The 19,887-nt window shown below is 42.1% G+C and overlaps 1 pseudogene; it reads right to left on the bottom strand.

Annotated features, from left to right (window-relative positions):
• Positions 1-11,197: 11,197 nt before the first annotated feature.
• LOC139022971 (uncharacterized) lies at positions 11,198-12,630 on the bottom strand (annotated as a pseudogene).
• Between the last annotated feature and the right edge of the window lie 7,257 nt (positions 12,631-19,887).

Here is a 19,887-nt window from a genome sequence, read left to right as displayed (position 1 = left end):
TCTAAAGAAACTGAAGCAGCAAACTTTGTGGAAATTAATATTTGTGTCATTCTCAAAACTTTTGGCCACGACTGTAGACTACATATTTATCATTTAACTTTTAAAATGTATTACCTTTTATATGTGGCAAAAACACATCCAGTCACAATGTTTTAATATGATTAGGCTACTTCAAAAGTCTTCTGTAGGTACGCGTACTTTCATCCGGAATATAATTCCAGCATCCACAAAATGGCATGACTTTAACCAGGATTCCATCCAACTTTTTATGCGAGTAAAGTAGCCTACATGTCAGATAAAAAATGTCACAACATCATTGAAAAGCATGCAGTTTATTAGGCTACAGATGAAATAAGTTATGATGAACTTCACAGGGTGGTGAAAGTACACAGTGATGAAGTTGATGCTCCTTTAAATAAATATCTGTCACGCCCTGACCTTAGATATCCTTTTTATTCTCTATTTTGGTTAGGTCAGGGTGTGACTAGGGTGGGCAATCTATGTGTTCTATTTCTTTGTTGGCCGGGTATGGTTCCCAATCAGAGGCAGCTGTCTATCGTTGTCTCTGATTGGGGATCATACTTAGGCAGCCTGTTTTCCACCTTAGTTTGTGGGATCTTGTTTTTGCAAAGTTGCTGTCTAGCCCTGCAGAATTTTACGTTRGTTTATATATWTWTWTTTTTGTTGATATTCATCAAATTAAAGAAAGATGTACGCTTACCACGCTGCACCTTGGTCTCATTCCAACAACGGACGTAACAATATCAAGAGGTTCTTATTCTGGTGATATGATGGTCAATGCTTGGCTGTCATTTAACAAATAAAAATAATCTTGCACTTTTGTCCATAATAATCTCTTGATTGAGTAGGCTATACCTGCACTGTATCTGCAAGCTGTTGGCTAGAGCCCACGTGCCAATACCATGGACACATTCGCTATACCTAAGCACTATTTTTAGTGACAAAACGATATACTGTAGGCCTAGAGTTGAAAATGCGATGTAAACCCAATTAACTTCAGATCTGCTAGGTCGGATCTGAATGCACATCATGGTTCACCAGCAGCCCTAAACATCCAAAGAATAAACTACAGACTAGGGTTTAATATTTTCCCTATATTTTACAAATGTCCCGTCCCGAGTAACCTGGTATTTCTCGCCCAAACCGGAAGTGTCATTCTGAAGTATATGAAGCATATACATGTGTCTAGATTTAATTAGAGCTTTTATCGGCATGAAAACTAAAGTCTGATGCTACCTGAGCTTGATAAGCCTTACATTAAATACATTTTATGAGCCCTACATTAAATACATTTTATGAGCCCAAGCCCCAAAATGCCCAAATGATTGTGCCATTATCCAATACATAGCCATAGCTACACACAGTAAAAACATATATTATACAGGCACATTACGCATGACAGAAAAACATAAAAGCCCATAGATGTATCTATGCTCTCTTGGGTAAGTAAATGACACAAGCACCAGTAAGCTAATCTTTTTGAGTGTGGACTGTATTATTGTATTATATGGACTAGAATTCCGCACCTCTTTCAAACCACAAACCTGGGAGAGAACATGTGATGCTGGTGCAGGACATGCGGCCTACAAAGTTAACAGCATACAAGAGCTTAGTCTATTAGTACAAGAACTGCCCCCCCCCCCCCAAAAAAAAGAAATCCAGCAACTTATTCTAGTATTCTTATTCTAGTTTTTCCTGGGACTTCAAGAGCTAAGGAGCATTTTTTAAGGTGAGAGGCCAGCAGAGCGCAGGTGCATATTGCGCAAGATATTTTAAGTTAGAAGCTTTTGCATAGCCCATCATCCATTAGATAAAAATTAGGCTAATAACTGCATTGAATCTGAAATTATTACCTGAAAGAGGTAGGCTATACATTTGAAGTCGGAAGTTAACATACACTTAGGTTGGAGTCATTAACTCGTTTTTCAACCACTCCACAAATTTCTTGTGAACAAACTATAGTTTTGGCAAGTCGGTTAGGACATCTACTTTGTGCATGACACAAGTCATTTTTCCAACAATTGTTTACAGGCAGATTATTTCACTTATAACTCAATGTATCACAATTCCAGTGGGTCAGAAGTTTACATACACTAAGTTGACTGTGCCTTTAAACAGCTTGGAAATTTCCAGAAAATTATGTCATGGCTTTAGAAGCATCTGATAGGCTAATTCACAACATTTGAGTCAATTGGAGGTGTACCTGTGGATGTATTTCAAGGCCTACCTTCAAATGCAGTGCCTCTTTGCTTGACATCATGGGAAAATCTAAATAAATCAGCCAAGACCTCAGAAAAATGTAGACCTCCACAAGTCTGGTTCATCCTTGGGAGCAATTTCCAAATGCCTGAAGGTACCACATTCATCTGTACAAACAATAGTATGTAAGCATAAACACCATGGGACCACGCAGCCATCATACCGCTCAGGAAGGAGACACGTTCTGTCTCCTAGAGATGAACGTACTTTGGTGGGAAAAGTGCAAATCAATCCCAGAACAACAGCAAAGGTCACTACTTGATTCCATATGTGTTATTTCATAGTTGTTATGTCTTCACTATTATTCTACAATGTAGAAAATAGTTGAAATAAAGAAAAGCKATTTTTCTACAACTTTAGAAGTATGCTTGGGGTCATTGTGGGACATTTCTCCAAAAAGTACGATCTTTGTCCCCATGTGCAGTTGCAAACCGTAGTCTGGCTTTTTAATTGCGTTTTGGAGCAGTGGCTTCTTCCTTACTGAGCGGCCTTTCAGGTTATGTCAATATAGGACTCGTTTTACTGTGGATATAGATATTTTTGTAACTGTTTTCTCCAGRATCTTCACAAGGTCCTTTGAGGTTGTTCTGGGATTGATTTGCACTTTTCGCACCAAAGTACGTTCATCTCTAGGAGACAGAACGTGTCTCCTTCCTGAGCGGTATTACGGCTGCGTGGTCCGATGGTGTTGATGCTTGCATACCATTGTTTGTACAGATGAACGTGGTACCTTCAAGCATTTGGAAATTGCTCCCAAGGATGAACCAGACTTTTGGAGGTCTACAATTGTTTTTCTGAGGTCTTGGCTGATTTCTTTTGATTTTCCCATGATGTCAAGCAAAGAGGCACTGAGTTTGTAGGTAGGCTTTGAAATACATCCACAGGTACACCTCCAATTGACTCAAATTATGTCACTTGGCCTATCAGAAGCTTCTAAAGCCATGACATCATTTCTGGAAACTTCCAAGCTGTTTAAAGGCACAGTCAACTTAGTGTATGTAAACTTCTGACCCACTGGAATTGTGATACAGTGAATTATATGTGAAATAATCTGTCTGTTAACAATTGTTGGAAAAATTACTTGTGTCATGCACAAAGTAGATGTCCTAACCGACTTTCCAAAACTATAGTTTGTTAACAAGACATTTGTGGAGTGGTTGAAAAACGAGTTTTAATGACTCCAACCTAAGTGTATGTAAACTTCCGCCTTCAACTGTATACTGAGATCATGTGACAGAGCACGTGACACTTAGATTGCCCACAGGTGGACTTTATTTAACTAATTATGTGCCTTCTGAAGGTAATTGGTTGCACCAGATCTTATTTAGGGGCTTCATAGCAAAGGGGGTCAATACATATGCACGCACCACTTTTCAMTTMTTTTTTTTTRCATTTCACTTCACTAAGTTGGACTATTTTGTGTATGTCCATTACATGAAATCCAAATYAAATCTATTTAAATTACAGGTTGTAATGCAACAAAATAGAAAAACCGCCAAGTGGGATGAATACTTTTGCAAGGCACTGTATTCTATTTATTGTGATGTTGAAGTCGGTATGTTTTGTTTATTGGTTGTGTGGTGCAAAAACCTGTTGGTYAAAAAAAWAWATATATATTATTATTTTAATTTTACACCACACAACCAATAAACAAAACATGCCGACTTTAACACCACATCGTATTTACAATGACGGCCTACCCCGGCCAAACCCAGATGACGCTGGGCCAATTGTGCGCCACCCAATCACGGCCGGATGTGATTCAGCTTAGATTCAAACCAAGGACTGTAGGGACACCTCTTGCACCGTTTTACCATTCAGGAACCTTCTGGCTTCGTTCCCAGAACTAATGGGAAACCGAAAATGCACGTTGCCACAACTTCCAAGGAACCAAATGTGCTAACTGGGTTATTACAGTAACCCTATGAGTGGGGACCAACCAGGGTAGATTATGTAGCGTAAGAGAAGTCAAGCATGCTGACATATTGGTATAGCTAGAGTGGAATCCCCTTTTTAGCTTCATCACGGAAATACTGTAACAAAGACCTAGAGAAGGGAGGGAAACACAGTAAAACCTTTGGGAGAGAAAGGGGGATTTCCTAGGAAGAATAACWAACAAGGCAGAACCACCCAGCTGCTTACACCTGCGTAGCTGTCAATATAACATGATGAGGAAGAAGGATTCATGTGGGTTTTCCGGTTATCATATGTGTCATGTTTCACTTACCGATAGTTTGTGTACACATTCATCTATATACTGTCTGTCACATTCATCTCTATATGACTGATCTGTTCCACTCGTTGACACTTGTACACACCACCCCTCGAGTGCCCTGTTTCATCCATGACATCATGGGTTTCGACATGCACATAGTGGAGACAATGCTCTTTTTTAGCCTTCAGGCTTGTCTAGATTGGTCTAGATCACTGGTTCTCAGAGCTGGTCCTGGGGACCCAAAGGGGTGCACATTTTTGTTTTTGCCCTAGCACTACACAGCTGATTCAAATGATCAACTCAGCTTTGATGATTTGAATCAGGTTTGTAATGCTAGAGCAATAATTAAAATGTGCACCCCTGTAGAATACCTTTGCGGTCTAATGGGAACCTTATTGTATGCCACCTACTTTTGAAGTATGACTGTTCTTCATTTAAAAAAGGTTAAAAAAAAAGTGCACTTCAAAAAGTCACCTAATTTTCACTCAAATGCACCCGCACGCAAGCACACACAGATACCAGAGCAAGAAGTGTTTCCCTGTGCCTCATCACCTACTCTCGGCAGCTGTTCTGGGAATGAGGGGGAATTCCTGTTTTCTTGACCATTCCAAGGCTGCACATCAATACTCTAACACTGGTTCRTGCTCTCCTACCCTTGTCTCCCCTCCTTTATTTGACAGAGGAGTTGACTACGCAGTCCCTCATAGGCATGCAACATGCATTTTTTAACCTGGTCCAAGATCAGTACAGGGAAAGAAGTGAGAGATAAAGGTGAGAGAAAAGAAGAGACAAACAGAGGAAGTCACTGTCGACTAGTAAGCCACCCCCTAGCCCCTCCCCAGTCTTTCTGAAGAGAAGTGTGGGGGGGTGGGGCTGGTTTAATGGAGTTCCTCAGAAGCAGCTCTGTTTAATCACTGTGTGTGGGTGAGAGCCTAACTCCCACTATTTCCTCCTTACTGGGAAGTGACTGCCTGGCTTATCATTCAGAGAAAGAGAGAAAAGCAGAAGGAGGGGAGAGAGAGCGGGAGGCTTGTGTGGAGGGGAGTGTATTTAAGCGAGTCTCAACTCTGAATGTCAGGCAGTGAGTGGTGTGACTGGGATAGGGAAGACAGTGAGGACCTGTCTGGACAGTACAGGTAGATGTCGGCGGAGGCTGGTGGAGAGAGAAATGCGGATGATGGGCTCAGCTCCAATAGGATTTCAGACCGAAACAGAATATCCTCAATGGTGTTTTAACTGGACATATCAGATGCCAAAATGGGAGCTATACCACTATTTGTTGGGTGAGGGCCATATCACTATTGTGAGTTTAATTTCAKTATTAGCAAGAACATTGTTTCGAGGATAGCCACAATGCAGAATTTCTGAGATGTACCTAATCAATGGGACAGTGTTATGTCTGATGTAAGTATTTGAGTAACAAACGTCTTCATCTGTGTGAGTATAATTTCTGTATTGGAATAAGAGATCACGTGGCGCTGTTTCAACGCAATATTAGGAAGGTGTCCTTGATGTTTTTGCTGAAGTACTGAAATTTCCACAGAAGAATGTTGTTGGTTGTGAGGTAGCCTAGCAGTTAGAGTGCTGTCACTWAACAAAYGGTTGCTGGTTTTAATCCCCAAGGGGAAAAATCTGTCAATGTGCCCTTGAGCAAGACCCTTAACCCTCATTTGCTCCAGGGGTGCCGTACTACTATGGTTGACCCTGTAAAACTGCKSCTATCCAGTGTATGTGACAATAGAACTTTTGTTTTTTTGTTATCATTCTCTGAACATTCTGAGAACATGAATTTAAATAGAACCATGAAGAAACCTGCAGAAAATGTTATGCTGAAGMACTGACATTCCCACAGAAGAACGTTGTTTCATAACGTTCTTGGAACAATTTGATAACATTACTTTAAATAGAACCATGAGGAAACTGAAATTCCCACCCAAGAAACATATGGTTCTCAGAACGTTATGTGCTAGCTGGGTATCCTGCACCATTCCCAGAAAGTTGTGGGAAGGTTGTACACAAAATTACCCTAGGTCAACCATGCTCTCACCAAGCTTTAACAAACATATGGTTCTCAGAACATTATGTACTAGCTAGTCTGTCTGGGTTACAGATGCTGGAGGTTGATCAGAGATTAGAGACTGTGTTGGACTTTGCCTGGTAGCCAAATCTGTCTCTGCTTTAGTCTACCCCATATGTGTGTGATTCCTATCTTTACATTTACTTTTTTAATAACAAAAGTCCCTAGTAAGTGACCGAATGGGTTTAAATGTGTTAGCCCAATGAGCTAAAGCCTAGGCATTAGCTCTGTGAGCTAACACAAGTCTCAAGGCCTCAGACAAGGTTAATCATAATGTGAGCATGGTTCACCGAACCATCTCCACTACACATCTCCTCCACTCCTTGACTGGCAATGTTTTTCATGTTTACAATCAAATGTTTTGTTATGAACTCTGCACAAAAGTATCAGGTCATGGAACATGCCAGTTCCTCTGTATTTCGACTATTTCTTTATTCCAGTTAAATACCAGGCAGTTCAACCGGTTGTTGCTCAGTTCAGCTGACTGGCAGGAAGACTGGAGTTTCCTGAGCATATATTACCCAGCTAGCACATAACATTCTGAGAACCATATAATTCTTAGAGCTTGATGGTTGTCCTGTGGTTATTTTGTATACAACCTTTTTGGGTAATTAGGATAGTTGCTTGGTTTTGGAACATTCTAAGCACAAAACAAAATTCTAAGCACAGTTTTTTCTTGGTATTTTATTACTTTAACAGAAAGTTTCCTAAAAGTTCAAAGATGGTTACATTCCATTTTAATTTTGGTAATGTTCTAAGAATGTTCTCCCAACTTAGAGAACTTTTWAAAAAGTTTTTCTGTGGGAACTTTAGCGTAATGGTTTTTACAGGTTTTCTCATGGTTCTATTTAAAGTCATGTTCTGAAATTGTTCCAAGAACGTTAAGAAACAACGTTCTTCTGTGTGAATTTGTGTATTTTAGCATAAAAATTCCTACAGGTTTTTTGTAATGGTTCTATTTAACAAATTTTCCCCCACCATAGGACATCCCTAACGTCGGACACTCACTAGCGATTGGAGGATTAAATCACCTCGAGCTCAACATTTAAATGGCCTGGAAAATAACAGTACGTTTTGCGACTAAGGACACCCTTCTAGCTAGCTGACCACCGATTTTCATTGCAGTTTATGTAAGTTAGGTTTTGAGAGTTTTCAAAAAAGTTATACATATACAGATTTTGTGGGACGTGTTGTATACTTAAACATTTGAATGCGCGACAGACCACACACACACATKATTTAATATCCAACTTTTGACCTAAATGATTCATATTAATTTAAAAGTTTGTATTAAACTGTTATCTACTTTCTCAAAACATAAGATTAATCAGTAAAACAAATAATGAAACATTATTTGGTTACAACACTGAATTTTTAAGAGTGTACAGGAGGGCGCACCGAGCTACGCAATGAAAAGTTGACAGGCAAGTTCTTTTTTTTTACCGGAAGGCTAGCCAACTAGTCAACTAGTAAACACTTCGGATACGAGGTTGGTGTCTCTTTTTTTAACAAAATTAAACAGATTTATTTTGTAATTGAACAAAATAGTAAGGTGGTCAACAACTGGGGACCGTATGCCGATAATACAGGATGAATTTATTTTGCTAAACTGCTTATCAAAAAGCTGATAGTAATAGTATTTCCACTGAAATGTCAAACATGCTAATTGCTAACCCATTAGCTAACATTTTTACAACACAAATAATCACAAAACATTGATGGTTTGATCACAAGATAACACTGTTGAAGGTAATATATTTCTTAAACCTTGTTGAATATGCCGATAATACGGGGTGCTACGCGAAAGTAATGTTCTCAAATTGTCCCGAGAAAGTTAAAGAAAACCACTATAAAACTTTAGTAACGTTCAGAGAACATTCTAAGAATGTTATTTAACATTCCGTTCTCAGAGCTTTAAGAAAACTTTCCATCAAAACCACAAGAAAATGTTTGTAACGTTCYGAGAACGTTCTAAGAATGTTATTTAAAAACATATACATTTCGTTCTCAGCGTGAACAAAACTCTCTCTCTCCCTCTATCTTGTTAAGTGTGTTCAGGTGTGGTGGCCACACCTGTTTTTAATGAGTGCTAGCTTCCTCTGAAATGGGGTCTGTTTAAATAGACAAAAATGAACAGCTTTGTATGCGTAAAAAAACATGGTATGTTAGCTCCATCCTGGTGGCGCAGGGGAACTAATTCCATGGATAGAGGACAGATGATCCTAGATTTGAATCTCACTGCTGCCGTGTCATAATGAAAAAATAAATCAATTTGCTTGATTAATGCCTAAGGAAATGAATTTCTATGTGTCCTATCTGTGCTTGGAGATCCAAAACGAGCTAGCAGTGTTATTAAATGTCTAATTGAAACACACACAKGTTTTAAGGAAGTTATTCAAAAACCTCAAAATAACAAACTTTTTTCCCACAGCCAATTGATACCAAAAAAATATGTTCAAACAACTTCCAAGGAACCAAATATGCTAGCTGGTTGAGTTGTGTTCTTCCTCACAATGTTCTCTGTGTGTGTGTGTGTGCGTGCGTGTGCGTGTGCGCCCACTCAGGAATACACTATAAACCACCAGGAGATAACGCTGAAGGTTCCTCAAACCGTACTCACACTGTCAATATTGACTCTAGTTATTTGAATGGATTATATTCCAGCAATTTCAATTGTTCAGATTACAATGAGTGACAAACCATGTATTTCTATTATTGGGCATTTAAAGATATACTAAGCGACTTAGAACAGATATGATTTCCTTTCTTTGTCTGAACGTTTCACCTTCCTGAATACTCCCTGGTTTGTGTGAAACTGTTGTATGTGACGAGTCATCTCTCAGCTTGACCAGTGCCGTGCGTGTGTGTGTGTGTGTGTGTGTGCGCGTGCGTGCGTGCAACTGACCAGTGCTGTACAGTATCTCTCAGTGCGATCTGAATCAGGCCCTGCATCACCCCACCACAAAATATTTCCTTTCCTCCCCGCCAACTGCCATCAGAGAAGTTGTGAAACACTTCCAGGAATCTTGTATGCTGCAGATGGATCCTTTCAACATTCTTTAGCAAGGTTAAGCGTAGGCGTAACCCTTAGGTACAGATCTAGATTCATGAACTTCATACCACCTCTAATAAACAGGCTCATGGTTCAGTCTTAAATGAAGATGGAACATGCTCAACCATATAGCGTTGTACTCTTAGAAGGAAGAGGTGCTGGTATCTACTATCACCATCTTCTCGTCGCCATCTTAGTGACTTTTTCTAGAAATAGGGAAGGTCACCACAGGGCGAAGCTGGGGGGTGATAAGAGGTTGAGCAATGTCTCCACTGGTCTACTGCTCGTCGTTCCCCTGGCTTTTATCAGTCTCGGGTCTCATTCTGAATAGGAGCCTGGGCAGTTCTGTTTACTGAGGTTTTAAAAGACGTGTCAACATGGTAGAGAGGTAGACACAGAAGTGTCTATGCTATTGAGACTAGGAAACTATGGTATTGAAACAATTTTCACTACACTATTGTTTAATACCTGGGTCAAAATAGTTTTTGATAGTATTAGTTGTCTTTAAAATAGTTAAAGTATGCATGATTGAAATTGACTGAACGGACCAATTGAACAAGAGCACCTTATTTCTTTGAAAGAAAACAAATACTATTTTGAGCCAGGTGTTACAGAAGCAATTTGTATGGATTGGAAAGGTGCTAAAGCCTAAATGGAGAGAGAAGACACAGTATGGGAGGAGAGTGAGAGGTGTGTGAGGTGTTGTGCCCTGAGAACTGAATTCCATAGATGGTGGCTACTGGAGATGTCATCTATGGGCTCAGTTCTTCTGGCAAGGCACTGCTTATCGGCATAATAAGACATCGCCTATACTTTTATATGAGGAATATGGGTTATCTGGATTTCTACGGCAAACTTGTGGTTTCAAATAAAATCATTAWTGTGTCCTTCTGTAGATTACATGTATTCAGCGTGTTACAGTTCAGCATTGTGTTGTAATAAACTGTTAAAGTCTGTAATTGGGGTATGTATTTTGTATGTATACATATCATGTAAATGAATAAACTTTTCCTATTCAGAAAATACACTTTATGTCTCATTAATATTTAGGATTATAAATGAAAAGTCAGACATCCATGTTTTGTAAAATCATACGTGACACTTATTTATAGAGAAACAGGATGTGTGCTCAATCACATAGATATTACTGGAAATTGTGCAGTACAAGGAACATTCTAAAGTGAAGTAATAGAATGCAGCATACCCAACCCACACACCCTGGCCACAGCTATGTCTTATCACTCTATACTGCGAGAGGTGACTCAGACCCAAAGCCTGTTCCATAGAACCTGGAGTCATGGAGACGACAGAGAGAAGAGCAGGGTCCATAAACGTCAATGACTGGTAGGACAGACAGAAACAGAATGACTAGTCATACTAGTCAGAGTTACTAGTAAGTCGCTCTGGATAAGAGCGTCTGCTAAATGACTTAAATGTAAATGTAAATGTTATTGACTTGAATGAGAATGTCCATTCTAGTAATTATATTTCTATGCTGATGGACAAATTCTACTGTAACAAGAGTGATGAGATACAAGAGATTGGACCGGGTTTAATACAATATGGACCGGGTTTAATACAACATGACACAGTGTTATAGTGTAAGAGATGAGAAATTACTAATATGATAGACAATGGTTAGAACATCAGCGTGTTATGAGAGAAGTTTTAACTGCATGACATGGGTTRTTCAGTAAGAGATAAGAGGCAAATGACAGGAGTTTATAACAAGAGTGGGAAAGCACTTTCCTTAAGCAAACTTGCTAATGTTAATGCTAATGTTACGGGAACCTTGATACTGGAAATCATAGTAATACACGGTAGCACACCACCTAATGAAAATACTAGACCAGAATGACTCCAGCATTGTAGTTGCCTGAGGTAGCCCCATATAATGAGATGGAGAATATTAACAAATACGTTTAATYCAAAGCAGTCAAATGCTACTTATCTGGAGTTTGCACTTTAATTATTTGTTTCTTATCTCTTACTTTTTGTTGTTGTTGTATTTTCTTAAAACTGCATTGTTGGTTAAGGGCTTGTAAGTAAGCATTTCACTGTAAGGTGAACATTTTATGTAGAATATTTATCAATAGCATTTCTACTATTAACATTACTAATATACAGCGACTACTATATAACAGTTATACTTTTGTTCAATGCTTATGGGAAAAATTATCACATTATGTAAATACATTTTCATATGTCAACAAAGTTGGCATTTATTAGCCATYCCTCCATTACAATCATCTCATCTTTCTCCTCCTCTTCTCTACTACCTCACTCATGCTATCCCCCTCAGGACTCTCCTGCTGCCTCACTATCCTCCTCTCCACTCTGTACTCCTGTTCCCCAACATGGGTSTCCCCTCGCACCACGTACTCCCCTCCCTGGTAGGTGATACTAACATCCGTCCGGGGYTAGGTACCGTACACCCTCCGCAGGTCCTCCCTCACAAACTCAGGCAGCTCCCTGCYGGGGCCATACACCCTCTCCAGCCTGCCCCAGCGAAGCTCTCCTCTCAGGGTGAAGCCCTCGGGCCAGGTCCCTCCTTGGTTCTGGAACCTCTGGGGCCTGGTTGGAGTAGGGGCCACAGGYGCCACTGGAGCAGAAAGATTGGCATACAGGCGCTGATGGTAGTTCCAGTAAGGGTTAGACATACGTCTATAGTTCCACCAGGGCAGGGGAGAAGGTTGATGATAGTGGTGGAACGCGCTGGGATCAGATCCCTGGAATCCCCTAGTGCTCCTGGAGACCAAGTTTAAGGGGAATTGATACTGGGTGGGGATAAATGGAGGGTAGAGACTGTAGTTGTTGGGCCACTGCATCGGTGGGGTGATGACGGTGGGATACATAGATCTGTAAAAGTGGTGTGCAGGTCGAGGTGATGTGTAAAAGTAGTGAGAGTTCATGTTCTAAGAGACAGGTGGTGTGGAGAGAATGGTAGATGGTCCCTTGGCCTCAGAGGCAGGTTGGGGTTGTCTTCGTCCATACAGGGATCTCACTCTGCTGAAYTTAACAGCAAATACAAAACAAAGAGGTGAAAAGTACTCACATTAAAGGTATATGAAAAGCACTTTCACAATTCAACAATGTAGCTGGCTCCCATTTCCAGTAAAACTCAACTCTGAAAAAAGAAACACAGAAATGCTGACTTTGTCAGGAAATCAAAAAAGTTGTGAAAAGACTGTGGACAACTTGCACAAGAAGATTAAAATAAATCAACAATATGTTGCTCTCACCTGAAGGAATATGAAGTGATAAACTCGCAAAGCCATTGTTGTTTGGTGTTCTTTTGTCAGAAAATGAAATGCACTTCAATTAAGTATAGAAAGTGTCTGCCATACCTTCCCTACATTCAGACATAACTTGTGGCACAGAAGCCTGTCACCTGACTCTTTGTTACAGTATCTAGGCTGCAGGTAACAACAGTTATGTACATAGATCCTGATAAGATGGTGACTATATATTATCTCAATGAACTACGTTATGCTCAATGGGTAAATAATAAGTCAGTGTCGTTGTCAGGTAATAAAATCTAAACACCAAATTGCATTTTAGGACAGCCTACCTGTGGCACCTTTGAGTTCCCTTGCTGTTCCTCCTATACTACTTGGAGCTCAAACAGAGGCCTAGTAAAATGTGTGTTTGCATAGAGCCCCACAGTGGATGTGTCATAATACCCATAAAATCTAGCGGTCAAACTCAGAAATTGTTCCAATCGTCTTTCCATCATTCTTTTTTCACATAGTAAATTTTACAAACACTTCAAATTAAGTATATGTTTGGTATAGGCTTACCTTGGCGGGATGTTTTGTTAACCGTGTAATTATCTCTCGGACAAGGTGAGTTTTATAAGGGCACAAGGCAAGACCCAAATGCGGACACAGGAGGCAGATGGTTGAGCACCGATATTTATTGTACCAAAAGGGGTAGGCAAAAGCTAGGTCGGGGACAGGTGAGTTCATAAACCAGGTCAGAGTCCAAACAGTACCAGGGGATAGTCAGGCTCGAGGTCAGGACAGGCAGAGTGGTCAGGCAGGCGGATTCGGCGTCAGGACAGGCAAAGATCAAAACCAGTAGGGCTAGGAAAAAACAGAGACCTGGAGGTGGGTGGAGACAATCACAAAGACATGTCAAACAGAACAGGGCGTGACAAGTTTAATCAATCTATTCACCTCAATTTACTCTTGTTGTGGAAATTCTTACACAGGGACACTCCAAGTCAATCTTAAAGGAATCATTGTTTATTGTCAGCGCGCTGGAGAGATTTCGACAAACTTGATGCACCATAGTGAACGTCTGTCAGGAGCGCTAACCGGGAAGTCCCATTTAGTTCCCTTATATACTGGTTACAGACACATTACATAGGCATTGTTCATAGCGTTGTTTCCGGCATATGTCTGGCACCGTCTCCTATCTTAATTTAAAGAACATATTCTGGGCATTCTGCCAAATAGTCTAAAGGAGGAGGTCATGACGCCCCCCCCCCCCCCCATCTTTACCAGGCACAGGCAGGAACCAAGGATTGTTTATGAAACAAAAAACGAGATGCACTAAGTAAAATGTCCTTTACATTCCATCCTTTTATCACTTGAGTGATAATAATGAGGAAATTGTAAGGCAAGCATTGTTTAACTCCTCAAATGTCTATTGAAGTAAGGGAAATCAACACATAAAACCAGACACTTCATCATTTCAAACTCATTCTGGGTTGTACAATCCAATTAGTATGGTAATACTATCATCATATGTTATACTTCTATTAATGGGGGTGAATTTATCAAAGACTGGAGACATGTTATCCTCTACCTGTAGATCCGTCGGCGGTGTTGGACAGAACCCTAGACAACGTTACAGACAAAAAAACTCAGCTCACAGAACTGGTGGGGGCATTCATTCACCTCTTTCACACGTGAGCTAGTCCCCTGACAGCTCTCATTCACTCAATACTTTATTGCTCAATTTCAATCCTCTTTTTATCCACATTTGAATCAGCTTATTATCCATATTTCAATCTTATTTTCCAAATTTCAATCTTGTTTTCCAAATTTCAATCAGCTTAATATCCACATTTCATCTTATTATCCAATCAGCCTACTATTCTAATTTTGATCTTATTTTCCAAATTCCAATCTCAATAGTAATAATTTCAATCCATTRATTATCCAAATTTCAATCAGCTTAATATGTCATATCTCACAATCACACAGCTTTCACAACCACATGCACTTAGTACTATTCCCAAACACACTCAGTAATCTCCCTCATTACCCCAGGTGCATCTTCAAAGATTCTTGTCATTGTTTGATATGTATCTTGCTATAAATATAAATAACACACCGTATTCAAAAACACACTGTATTCTCTCTATAAGACTATGAGTACCTTTGTATACGTTACTCACCTTGATTTTTGTTTTTATCTTATTTTACATTTTTTATACAGATTAATTTAAATTGACTTACTGAAATCAGTTGCCATCCCTCAATTGTTTGCGGATGATGTGTCTCTGTCACACCCTGACCTTCGTTCCTTTTTTATGTCTCTATTTTGGTTTGGTCAGGGCYTGAGTTGGGGTGGGGATTCTATGTGTTTTTCTATGTTTTCTATTTCTATGTGTTTGGCCTGGTGTCTGGCCTGCTGTCTATCGTTGTCTCTGATTGAGAACCATACTTAGGTAGCCTTTTCCCACCTGGTGTTTGTGGGTAGTTTTTGGGGTGGCACACGGGAAGATTGGCGGAGTCATGTAGGAGACCTGAGCCAACTCCCCGTGCTTACCGTGGCGAGCGTCGTACTGGTCAGGCACCGTGTTATGCGGTGGAGCGCACGGTGTCTCCAGTACGTGTTCTTAGCCCGGTGCGCTATATCCCAGCMCCTCGCATCGGCCGGGCTAGAGTGGGCATCGAGCCAGGACGGAGTGTGCCAGCCTTGCTCTCCAGACCTCCAGTACATCTCTACGGCCCAGGATATCCTGCACCGGCTCTGCGCACTGTCTCCAGTGCGTCTGCACAGCCCAGTGCTTCGTGTCCCTGCGCCCCGCACGTGCAGGGCCAAAGTCACCATCCAGCCAGGACGGGTGGTGCAGMCMCTTTGCTCGAGACCTCCAGTGCGCCTCCACGGCCCAGTGTATCCGGTGCCTCGGCCAAGGACAAGGCCTCCTGCATGTCTCCCCAGCCTGGTAAGTCCTGTGCCTTCTCCCAGAACCAGGCCTCCTGTGTGTCTCTCCACTCCAGTGGTGATCCATGGCACGAAGCCTCCAGTGGTGATCCATGGCACGAAGCCTCCAGTGGTGATCCATGGCACGAAGCCTCCAGTGATGTTCCATGGCACGAAGCCTCCAGTGAGGATCCATGGTAAGAAGCCTCCTGTGATGATCCGTGGCACGAAGCCTCCAGTGATGATCCGTGGCACAAAGCCTCCAGTGAGGAGGTATGGCACGAGGCCTCCAGCGACGACCTCTAGTCCGGAGCAGCCAGAGTCTCCCTCCTGTCTGGAGCAGCCAGTCTCCCTCCTGTCCGGAGCAGCCAGAGTCTCCCTCCTGTCTGGAGCAGCCAGAGTCTCCCTCCTGTCTGGAGCAGCCAGAGTCTCCCTCCTGTCCTTAGCAGCCAGAGTCTCCCTCCTGTCCGGAGCAGCCAGAGTCTCCCTCCTGTCCGGAGCAGCCAGAGTCTCCCTCCTGTCCGGAGCAACCAGAGTCTCCCTCCTGTCCGGAGCTGCCAGAGTCGACCTCCTGTCCGGGGCCCGCTGCGAGGGTCCCCAGTCCGGGGTCGGTGGCGAGGGTCCTCGCTCTAGAGGCGCCACCTAAGTGGGCCAAGCCGTGAAATTCCCACCCAGACCCTCCAGGGGCGCAACTTTGGTTGTAATTWTTATTWTWTTTTTTWATCCAGTCGGATAAACATTCCAAACAGCCTAGCCGTCCACTCTGAGGCGGCCGCTCTGAGGCATCCGCATGGTCCTAAAGCACACCGTTGCCTCGTTTTGTATCACATCCCAATGCTAAAACTGGAGGGGGACAAAAATGTAATTTCAGAATGTGGGGTGGGGGGGACATGTCACCCCTGTCCCCAGTGAAAGTTGCGCCCCTGTCTATTTCAAACATGGCATTTTTCAAGGATGAGCATYAGAGCATTAAAATGGGAGYAGACCTCTACAGGCCTTGTGGAGAAGTGCAGCTATAGTGAGGGGCGACTTACTGGTTTGGCCAGGGCCAGCATGAGGGATAAAGTTTATCCTGTGTCAGTAAGTGTCGCTGTTAAGTTCATTTGAGCATCTTCGCAATACAATGTGTTCTATACAGCTTCTAATAGGAAAGAGCCACTTAATCAATTATATACTCATTAATCAGAATACTCCGGGTACCAGACTTAAATGAGTGATAACTCAGTTCTATAACGTTGTTATTGATGAGAATAAATCTAAAAATCTATTGACATTCAGAATTGACTTTATTAAGCTGATTGTTTTGACATCCAGCCTGTATTGTAGTTTCATGACCAGAGACACATCTTCAAAGGCACAGATCTAATGTCTTCAGAGTGGTACATGCATTCACACAGTCTTGATTTGTAGGATCCTTCCCGCCACAGTATATGATTGATATGTCAAGTGATACAATCCCAAGTAATCAATTAGAAGTTTATGGAAAAACTGCACTCATCCTCATGTGAAAATTACAGTTTATTAAATATTCTACAACATGTAATGTCATCGATCGAATCAAACCTTATTTATATAGCACATTTCTTACAACAAATGCATTTCAAGGTGTTTAAAGTCATGCATTGAAGGCATGTGGTACTTAACATCCTTCCACTTGGCAGGTCTCTATAGGTGACCAGTGGATTCTCTCTACCACTTGCAAATGCATCTGTGGAGCTCATAAGTGTGGCCATGCAYCCTATTTTGGCAGCRCACAATATCGGCCATACCAATGTGMAATGCGAATGGAGGAAGCCAGCCGTGGCCAACCAGGTGCAMTCTGTGGAGGACCTGTACCCGGGAGAAGACTACAACCCTCTGTCCCAAGAGCCCACAGAGGAGCATCTTCAGTGGCTAAGGAACCYTCTCCAGGGCAGGTTCAGTGGAATGGCATGTKTCTTTGAACTTGAGCCAGAACAATCGCTATCCTCCCTGTCATCCCTGTCTGTACTGGACATTATTTTAAAAACAAGGGCACCTGGGGCTTGCAGGGATCCTGGCTGGCATGGAGCTGTCGGTGGAGCAGCAGGAAGCGATATGGCAGGCAACAGTTGGACAGTGCGCCAACCCCAACTAGCACACCATGAGGAGAGGGAGGTTGACGGGCAGCAATTATGGAGCAGTGGTTAGGGCCAAGTGCGTTACTCTGTCGCTGCTAAAAGAGAGTCCTCAGATCACAGTCGTTAGATGGGGTGTTGTCTGTAAAGTGGGGCACATATAACAAAGAGGATGGCATGAAGGTATCCTGCGCCTTGAGCGATGACGTCAAAGCTTGCGACAGGATGTGTAGTTCTGTATGATAGCCACATTGTGACTAATTAGCATTTCATTTTGGGTGGGTAATTACAGGTGAATATATTGTTAAAAGTTACCTTGTCCGAGAGAGATTTACGCGGTTATCGAAATGTCATACCAGGGTAAGCCTACACGAAACAATGACCTTACATGTTTCGTGTTCTAAAATCCCCTGTGGAAAAAGAATTATGCTGGAAAAACTATTGGAAACATTTCCGGGTTTTACCACTAGATTTGATGAGTATTATGACTCATACTGTGGTACTCAATTGCACACTAGGCAGACTTTTGCAACCCTGCCCAAACATACGACTGTGACAAATTTGATATTTAATTTTGCTTGTGACAAGCATTGATTGCAGTGAGAGGTCAGATGGGTTGCTTGCAAGTTGCCAGCATCATACCACACTGCATCCCACTGCTGACATGCCTGTGAAGCTGCAGGGTCAGTCCAGGTCAGTCCTTGGCTGGGAGACCAAATGCTGTTGGAAGTGGTGTTGGAGAGCAAGTACGGGCCACGCTTCCCTCTGGTCTAAGGAAATCATAATGCCACAGGGCAGTGAAGGGCATATTGGCCTGCGTAGGGRGCTGTCTTTTAGATGGGACGTTAAAACGGGGGTCCTGACTCTCTGTAGTCCCAAAAGGAAATCCCAGACGGCATCCCTAGCCGCGTCCTCAGAGCATGCGCAGACAAGCTAGCTGTGTTTACAGACATATTCAATCTCTCCCTATCCCAGTCTGCTGTCCCCATATACTTCCAGATGGCCACCATTGTTCCTGTACCCAAGAAAGCAAAGGAAACTGAACGAAATGACTATCGCCCCGTAGCACTCACTTCTATCACCTCTACCCTAGACCCACTTAAATTTGCCTACCACCCCAATAGATCCATAGACGATGCAATCACCATCACACTGCACACTGCCCTATCCCATCTGGACAAGAATACCTATGTAAGAATGCTGAACCCCTCCCTGTGCAACTGGAGGGGTTCAGGAGGCTGAAGAAATTTGGCTTGGCACCTAAAACACTCACAAACTTTTACAGGTGCACAATTGAGAGCATCCTATCAGGCTGTATCACCACTTGGTACGGCAACTGCATCACCCGCAACCGCAGGGCTCTCCAGAGGGTGGTGCGGTCTGCCCAACGCATCAACTGGGGCAAACTACCTGCCCTCCAGGACACCTACAGCACTTGATGTCACAGGAAGGCCAAAAAGATCATCAAAGACAACAACCACCCGAGCCACTGCTTGTTCACCCCGCTATTATCCAGAAGGCGAGGTCAGTACAGGTGCCACAAAGCTGGGACCGAGAGACTGAAAAACAGCTTCTATCTCAAGGCCATCAGACTGTTAAATAGCCATCACTAGCACATATAAGCTGCTGCCTATATACATAGACTTGAAATCACTGGCCACTTTAATAAATGCAACACTAGTCACTTTAATATTTTTTACATATCTTGCATTACTCATCTCATATGTATACACTGTATTCTATACTATTCTACTGRATCTTAGTCTATGCCCCTCTGACATTGCTCGTCCATATATAGTTATATATTCTTAATTACATTCCTTTACTTAGATTTGTGTGTATTGGGGATATGTTGTGAAATTGTTAGACATTACTTGTTAGATATWACTGTACTGTCGGAGCTAGAAACACAAGCATTTTGCTACACCCGCAATAAGACCTGCTAAACAGGTGTATGTGACCAATAACATTTGATTTGATTTGAAGATCCCATGGCACTTATCCTAAA

This window comes from Salvelinus sp. IW2-2015, linkage group LG25 (genome assembly GCF_002910315.2).
Source record: "Salvelinus sp. IW2-2015 linkage group LG25, ASM291031v2, whole genome shotgun sequence".
Classification (NCBI taxonomy): domain Eukaryota; kingdom Metazoa; phylum Chordata; class Actinopteri; order Salmoniformes; family Salmonidae; genus Salvelinus; species Salvelinus sp. IW2-2015.
Note: the sequence above shows the minus strand (reverse complement) of the source record. Positions and strands in the feature narration are given on the sequence as shown.